The sequence below is a fragment of the Hemitrygon akajei genome, chromosome 9, assembly GCF_048418815.1.
Source record: "Hemitrygon akajei chromosome 9, sHemAka1.3, whole genome shotgun sequence".
In the NCBI taxonomy this organism is placed as follows: Eukaryota; Metazoa; Chordata; class Chondrichthyes; order Myliobatiformes; family Dasyatidae; genus Hemitrygon; species Hemitrygon akajei.
The window spans coordinates 41,453,421-41,461,194 of NC_133132.1; the positions used below are offsets into that span (position 1 = coordinate 41,453,421).

The following is a 7,774-nucleotide window of genomic DNA, read 5'->3' on the forward strand; positions in this document are numbered from 1 at the left end:
GCTTAGGGGATGGAAGAGATTTTAAATGAATACTTCTTGTTTGTATTTACTCTGCTGAATATGATGAAAGCTAATGATTTAAGGGAATGAAACATCATGTCTTTGTGCATATTGACATTACAAAACAGGGAGTACTGGAAACTTTAAACCACATTAAGGACAATAAATCATCAATGTCCGATCGTTTATCCTTGGATGCTGTGGAGAAACAAGGAAAGTGTTTGTACGTGTCCTAAAATAGATGAACCACAGTAAACTTCCCTCTGCACCATCACATCACCTATGGTGAAGATACCTCTGTCTGCACCATCCCATCACCTATAGTGAAACTTCCTCTGTACCATCCCATTACATATAGTGAAGATACCTCTGCACTGTCCCATCACACAGTGAACCTCCCTCTGCATCACCCCATCACCTATAGTGAACATCCCTCTTACTGCACTGTCTCGTTACACAGTGAAACTCCCTCTGTACCATCCCATCATACAGTGAACCTCCTCTCTACCATCCCATCACCTATAGTGAACCTCCCTCTGCACTGTCCCATCACACACAGTGAAACTCGTTCTGGACCGTCCCATCACATCCTTGTCTTCTTTCTAAAGGGATGTCCCTTCATTCTGGAGCTGTGCGCTCTGGTCTTAGACTCTCCCTCTGAAGGAAACATACTCTCCACATCAAATTTTTCTGGGCTTTTCACCATTCAATAGATTTCAAGGAGATTCCCCGTCATTCTTCTGAATTCCAGTGAGTACAGGCACAGAGCCACCAAACATTTTTCATATGATAAACCTTTCAATCCTTGAAGCATTCTCGTAAATACCCTTAGTGATTCCACACTTGGAATATTGCACATAGTTCCAGTCTCCCAGCTACAGAAAGGATGTTATTAAGTTGGAAAGGATGCAGAAAAGATTCGTACCAGGTCCGGAGAGCTTGAGTTATAAAGGAAAGCTGGATATGCTGCGACTGTGTTAAAGGAGTGGGTTCTGACCAAAGGGAAAAACGGCTGAAGTCGCTTTGCACTTTCGTGTGTCAAAATTCAAGCATACACTAATTAGTGAAAAGAAACTGCCAATATTTTCAAAAAAAATATCTACCATGACACAATAAATAGCTCCATACTATTTGTCCAGTGTGAACTCATCGCAGCTCAATCTCCGAGAGCAAAAAACCCTGTCAATTATGAACAAACTTAAATTAAGACAAACACGATTTAGACTACGATGCATGCCATAATGTAGTTACAATCATATTACAAAATAAACAAAAGTATCCACGTTACATATAGCACACAAACAATATATACACATTTGACCACTAAAGAAGAATATTCCCCCGTGTGTGGCGGGGAAATACCATAAAGCCAATACCTTATAAGAATGACAGCAGAACTACAAAATATTTGTGTGCGTTTGTGTGTGTGCATAAAGTGCGTTTACCGAGTGTACTCCATCTCTGTCACAGATTGTTTTCCTCAGAATGCAGGACGCTCAGGATGATCATATAAAATTATATTAAGTTTGTAAAGAAGGCAGATGGTCAGTTTTTTTTCTCTCAGGGTAGGGGATGCCTGTTGATATTTGAGGCCGAGGCCTGAGTTTCTCCAGCATTTTGTGATTGTTGCTCCCAACAGCGCAGCGATTCACAATTCGCCCTCAATGACCCGCGATCAACTGCGCAGGCGTAAAAGGTGCCCAAAAAAATATATTCCCAGAAATGCGCATGCGCAGAGCTCAGCGGACAAACTGGTGAATCGGCCGCAGGAAGGGGGCTGCGGCTTCGGGATTCATCAGTACCGCGGCTAACGGAAAACTGCTGTGAGTTCCGGTAATATGGTGGCCCCACAAATTCGGAACAGTCTCGGTGCTTTCCCTCTCTGTCCGCCCCACCTCCCTATTCGGACTCCACTGCGATTTCGCTGATATGCAATGGCGTCGGTGCCATTTCTGCTACGCATGCGCATTTCTGTAATCTGGGCAATTGATCTTTAAACACCTTCCACATGTCTCGTGGACTAGCCAGAAAACAGGTGTTCCCAATTAACTCTTCCTAGTTCTGACCTAATGCCCTCATAACTTACCCAATTCCAATTTAAAACTCTTCAGCAAGGACCATACCTATCCTTATCTGGAGCTATCCTGAAAGTTAAAGAGCTGTGGTCTCTGTTTCCTAACTGCTCACCTGGTCAATCATTAAGCACTAGGTCCAGTACAGCCACTCCTCTCTTTGGACCATCCCCCCCCCCCAGCTGTATCCAAAGAGGTATTCTTGTTGCTGAGGGGAATAGCCAAAGGAGAACTCTGCACTGACTTCCAAATCCCCTTAACTCTCCTGCTGTCACAATCCACTGTCTAAAGCCTGAACTCTGGGTGTGACCAACTCTTCAAAAGTCTCATCTATATTATCTTCAGCCTCCCGAATGATCCTGAGTACATCTCCAACAACTTGATCCAGTCAGTGAGGTGCTGAAGTTGGGTGCACTTCCCTTGGATGCAGTCATTGTATCATTCAAGTTCTAGTCATGTTCCACAATGATACAAAGAGCACATACTATTACATGGGAACTTTAAATTCCTGGGTGTCACTATCTCAGAGGACCTGTCCTGGACACATCCTATAAATATATTTGCAGAGAAAGCACGACAGCACCTCAACTTCCTGAGGAGTCTGCAGTGATTTAGCATGTCATCAAAAACCTTGGCAAAATTCTATAGATGTGTGGTGGAAAGTGTTCTGACTGGCTGCATTACAGCCTGGTATGGGAACAACAATGCCTTTGAGCATAAAATCCTACAAAAGGCAGCAGATTCAGCCAGCATATCACGGGAAAAAATCCTCCTAACCATTGAGCACATCTACAGGAAAGGTTGCCATAGAAAAGCAGTGTTCATCATCAAAAGATCCTCACCACCCAGGCCATGCAGCCTTCTCACTGCTGCCATCAACTGGGAGGTACAAGTGTCCCAGGACTCATATAATCAGGTTCAAGAACAGTTGCTGCCCTTCAACCTGCCCTTAGGCTCTTGAACAAAAGAGGATAACTATGCATATTCGATTTCAGGTGTTCCCACAACCAATGGTCTCACCTTAAGGACTCTTTATCTTGTTATTTCATGCTCGTTATTTATTGCTATTTATTTATAATTGCAGTTTGTTGTTCATTGATTCTGTTTACAGTGACTGTTCTATAGATTTCCTAAGTATCCCTGCAAGAAAAAAGAATCTCAAGATTGAATGTGGTGACATGTATGTATTCTAATAAATTTTACTCTAAACTTTAATAAAGGCATTTTGAACTTTCTTCCCACTTCCAAAGATGTATCAGTTATGGTTAGAAGTTGTGAACATGCTATGTTAGTGCTGGAAGTGGTGCAAAATATGTGGGCTACCCCAGCATACCTCTGTCATTTCTTCCGGACAGCACCAGTGGTCTCTTGATAAATCTATCCCTTTCCCAGTAACATTCATAACAATAGCATGTGTTGGTGGGTTACTTAAGGATATCCATGTAGACCCATTCTTCTAGCTGCTCATCCGATACCCAATCTGGTACCTCATGTGCATCAAGTTGTAACAAATTGGTGCCAAGCATGGTAGCAACCAACTAATACTAGATCCCAGTTTTATGCATTTCTTAGACATTAGATCTATGTGGTCAATAATCAGATTTGTTGTATCTTGAAGGGGCTTCAGAAATTTAACCACATCCAGAGTTACCTGGTCTCGACCAATCTGATTAGTTTGTACCTATTCTTTATAATCTGCTCCAGTAATATCTCATATTTTCAGAAGAGACTGTATCTGGTTTTCCAATTCTGCTATATCTAGGGTGATAACTCTTGCTACCTCGTCTACTTTTGACGGACTTAAATTCACTGCTGCTTAGTTATCTTCCAAAAAGGTGAGTAAATACTTGCATCATTGTAGGTAAGCACCATTATTTCAGTGAGATTAAAAATTACCTGTACAAGCTGGTACCTTGGTACCAAAGTGACAAATTCCACATATCTTCTAACACTGATGCATTCCTGCTTGTATTATACAGGTTATCACTACCTTTAGGCTCTTGTGCAGTTTCCATCACTTGAGGCTGTGGGGTAGACATTTTTCTAAGTTTTAAAAACCTGGAAAGGGCCTGGGCCCTGACAGAAACACTTCCACATCTCCTTTAGGACCTTCTCCATTCTACTCTCCCAGTGTATTATATTCTCCTGTGGACGGTTTATAATGATAGAAGCAACCTTTCAGAAAGACTTGAAGGGCCAGCCCAGTCGACATACCTCTTGTATAGATTGCTACTCCACTCAATAATCACTTGAATGTGATCCCACAGAACTGTAATTTTACCATGGTCATCATTACCTGAAGACTGCTCAATAATTGGACCTAAAGACTGACTTATGATTATCCCCTCTAGGATATTGAATAATGCCACCTCTGGAATTTCATTGCATAGGAATTGTAGCTTTGTACCTCTGGAATACCTAAGGTTTTGTCAAGCCATCTACCCCAGTACAATAAAAATTTGAGTCCTCCATTTCTCCTTTGTTAGTCCACATTACCCGATTCCATTGAGTAGATTTGTTTTTGTTCACTGAGTGTTCTCCAAGCAATGACCTCACCATTGATATGTTTGTGTAATAGCTCTGGAGCAAGACTGACCATGGCCCCAGTCAGGGTTAATTCCATTGCAACAAGATACATTATTCTCTCCATGTTGAATTAAACCTGTAACACACAATGGTAATTTCTCTTCTTATTTCAAATTTAAATCTTAAGTTATTTTAAGTCTATATTTTCAATTTGTTTTTCTAGACCGTCCAATCTGGACTCCAAATTGTCTTTGGACTCAAGGCACCATTTTTTCTTCACCTAACTTAATTTCAGGATAACAGAGACAAGTACTAGCACATTTTACTTTTCCTTTTTTTTTTGGACAAAAATCCCCCAGTTCCCAGGATGAGGGAATGGAAAGTCACCCCTTGCTAGGATCTGTCCCCATCTTCTTGGAAAAGTTGTTCCATCCTCAAGACTCCCAAATCAGGGCTACATCAATTGTTATGTGTCAATGGTGATAACATTCCTGTTTCTCCCCAAGCAATTTCAGTTGGTTGACATGGTACCACACACTTTTATATGGAAGAGTCAGTACTTTGTACACTGAAGGACTTACTTTGTCCATAACTTCAGAGAGCCCTGCAAACCTTGGATTTTAAAATGAGGTGGGTTGGTGTCTTTGAATCATCACTCTTTGTCCTGGGCTTAATTCTATGAGACTGACTTTTGAGTCACAGTAGGCTTCACTTTGTTGATTCTTCATTTTTCTAATTGGTGGGCTGCCACATAATTGGCCTCTTTCACTGTCTCTACCAATTGTTGTAGCCACTTTTCCGACACAATCCCATCAATTTCACATTCTGAGATCTAATCATAACAAATCCTCCAATCCTTTCATATCCCTTCTAGTCATGAGCTTATAAGGAGTGTACCTGTTGAAGATGCCTCTCTATTCCTTATAATCATCAGGGCATAAGGCAAAACTACCTGCAATGTTTCTGCACCATTTTTGCAATCATGTTTTTTTAGTGTTCAATTCATTCTTTCCACAATTCCACTAGATTGTGGTCTACAGGGTTTACGAAACCTCTGCTTGATCCCTTAAACTGCCGTGACATCTTGCATTATCTGGGCTGTGAAATGATGCCTTGATCCCCATCGAGTGAATATCCTTCCAATAAGATTTTTACAAAGCCTTTGCTGTGCTTGTCTTAACTGGAAAAACATCCACCCACTTCATAAAGGTCTCTTTTATTACCAGAATATATTTGTACCCTCCTGGGGTGGACAGTAAGGGACCAACATAATCTATCTGGAAATTAGTCCAAGACCCTTCCACTGGTCTGATCTGTTGTAGGGCTCCTTTCTTTACATTTCTGTCAGGATTATATGGTGCACAGATCAAGCATATCTTGACATGGTGCTCTACGTCATCCTTCATGTTAGGCTACCAGCACACTTCCTTTATCTTTTCCAGAGTGCTTTTGCACCCCTGGACCCCATAGATGATATAGGACTACTTCAACTTTAACAAACACTCCCTTGTTGTCTTTGTATATTTTAGACCCTGCTCCTTCAATTAATTGTTTGAATTGTTTATCTTTCTTCTAGTCTTTGGTTAAATCCATAATCTGTTGTTCCTTCTGACTCCCAATCTCACCGATGTAAAGTGCTCCCATTGGTAGGGTGTTGGTGGGAGTTCCTCGGCAAAATTAAAACATTCGTCATTATCAAAACCGTTATCTAATAGCTTCATTTGTGATATCATACCAATCAATATCTCCACATTCACCTTCCTCCCCTCTTTCAGATGCAAAAGCATATATTATTCCTCGCTGTACAGCAAGTTGGTCCTGCAGCTTTTGTATCTGCTTTAAACACTTTGCATGATTGCCAGTGTTACTCTTCCTTTCCTGTGCTGATTCCTGAATCACATTCATTGCCATCTTTAAATCACAGCACTGTTTCCTTAATCCTTCCACTTCACTTTTCGCTAGTTCGGGGGCTTCCTCTTGTTTACATTTTTCTTTAAGTAATTTCTCACACTTCAGCTGAAACTGGTTCATATGCATCAAGCCCATACTCCTTCAACCCTGTAAATCAGTAACCCTTTCTCTCAAGCTTTCTACCTCCTTTTGTGTTCTCCTTTCAACCTATCTCAGTCAGCTTCTGCTTTATGCCGATTTTCTAATATTTCTTCTTGTAACCTATCTCACTTGGCTTCTGCTTTTCCGTTTCTAATTAGTGCCATTCTGCCTTAGCATTCTCTGGTAATTGTATCAAATCCTCAATTAAACAGCCGTGTCCGGTTTTAGTAATTGTTTAAACTTCCTGCCCGACAGCTTCTCTTGGGCAATTTTCCAAAGTATATAACCTGTAGTTTTCCCTTCGCAGCCAGGGTGACTAACCATCCCCTCATATTGTGGCCAGTTCCTCAACACAAATTTCTAGAGGAATCCCTTACAATCAAAACAATCCAAGTCCTTCTAACTTGCAGATTTTCCTGAATTCTTCCTCCGGGTTAGTAACTGCTGACTATCCTATCTCCACGGCCAGACTTGAACGAAAAGAAAGATTTATCCTTGAGCCACCAACAGGGATGCCAATTTTGTTATAAGGATCTTGTAATAATTACCATTATTACATGATCAGAGAGGCAGACAGAATCTGTATTTACCAACAAGTAACCTTTATTGTCTCAACTAAAGAACACATGGGTTCTCAAACAAGCTGTGTGCATATCCACTGGAATTCCCTGACCCTCCATGAACAGTCAATGAAGAGAAAAGGTTATTACCCAGTAAAGGAATCTACGCTGGACAGGTGTTCTTTGTGGTCCCGATCTCCACGTGTCTGTGGGGTCCTCCTCATCCGTGATGGTTGGACTCTGGTTGCTGGTGTTACATAACAGCAGCAATAGATCACAAATTGAGTCCGGTTTTAATGTTAAAAAACTATATTTATTCACATCTACTCAAAAATATAGAAAATTAAACAAACTACTGTCTTAAACAGAAGTGTTATGCGTCTACAGCTCCCACACGGTCAAGATTATGTACAGTTCTTAACAAATCTTACTCAAGCACAGTCTGAGAATGGCAATTTAGCAAGTTCCAGTAATCCACAAGGTAGGTGAGAGGAGAAACGTGTGAATTCAGAATGCAACGAAGAGGCAATCACGAAGTATTCAAAAGGGTCCAAGCTGGGTAAA

At 41.1% G+C, this 7,774-nt stretch overlaps 1 protein-coding gene across 1 annotated transcript in view; it reads right to left on the bottom strand.

Moving 5' to 3' along the window:
• The window catches only part of LOC140732645 (uncharacterized), a 64,998-nt gene that overhangs the window by 19,292 nt on the left and 37,932 nt on the right, over positions 1-7,774 (bottom strand). The window lies entirely within an intron of this gene.